A 1,200-nucleotide genomic window follows, 5' to 3' on the forward strand; every position below is an offset into this window, starting at 1 on the left:
ATGGGCGCACGGCTCGGGAGCCCGTCAGCCAGCGCCGCGCGGACCCCGCTGCTCTTTTGAGAATCCTCTCATCGCTCTGCCTGCAGCCTTGGGCCGAGCACTCAGTCCAGTGGTCCTGGTGTCCACAATCACTAGCGAGGGGCAGAAACAGACGGGAGTGGGGGTCAGCGGGAGATAGAGAAAGGGAACCAAGGGGAGGAAAGAGAAAGGTGGTAACGCCTTGCACGTTTTCTTAAATCACAGGGGGATGGGGATGCAAAGTGCGGAGTGGAGGACGCGGGCGGACTCAGACTTGAGCAGCTTCCCCAAACGCGCGCGTAAACAGTCCGGAGACACAGAGCGGAGACCCGGCCTGAGGGACCCCGGGGAGGTGTGCATCTCCCGGGGCCGGAGCTCCGGTTTCTCCCCCTAGGAGTCTCTTTGCGCCTGGGCTCTGCCCGGCCGGGTGGCAGATCCGAGCTGGGTCTACTTCGAGGACCGGGCCTACCGTTTGAGCCAGGGGACCCAGCCTCGCCTCCGTTGGGAGCCCGCGGGCCCGACACCTCCCGACCGGGGAACAGTGCCCAAGGCGTTCTCCACCCTCACCCTACACCGCCGGGCCAGTGGCGGGGGCTTTTGGCGGGGGACTCGGGCGGCGCTGGCGACTCCACAGCCTGCGCCCACGCCGGGTCGTCCGTGTCCCCCACCCCCAAGACCGGCCGCTCACCTGGAAAAGAAACAGTCACTGCGGATCCACTTGGGACCGGAGCATGACTGTGACGCCTCGTCTGAGGGTATCAACTTGCATTATTTCCTCTAGGACGTCTTCAACCTGTCTTTTGTTGAATGTCAGAGTAATGGGAAGTGCCAGTGACAAGACGGCATATTACTCCTGATTAAGTGCCTGTCAACCTAATTAGCAGAGTAATTATAAGGTGCTAATGAATGATTCAAAGTTCTTTGAGTTACATTTTACTTCAAATTACCATTTTAAGAACCCTATGAATCTGCGTGGTTGGCATCGCTTCCGTGATTAGATGCAGCAATGATGTTAGAGGATAGCCTTTAAAATCTCCAAGGGCCGGGCCGAAGTCTGGGGTTTAGTTGCGGTTCTGTGGGTCGCTGTCAGGGGAAGAGCTTTTCCTGGTGAGGACAGGGGAGATGCCAGGGAAGCAAATGTCCTCCTATGACAAGATCTTGCCTTTCAGTGGGAACTGCTGT

The sequence above is a fragment of the Fukomys damarensis genome, unplaced genomic scaffold (assembly GCF_012274545.1).
Source record: "Fukomys damarensis isolate Sample0158 unplaced genomic scaffold, DMR_v1.0_HiC HiC_scaffold_33, whole genome shotgun sequence".
NCBI lineage: Eukaryota > Metazoa > Chordata > Mammalia > Rodentia > Bathyergidae > Fukomys > Fukomys damarensis.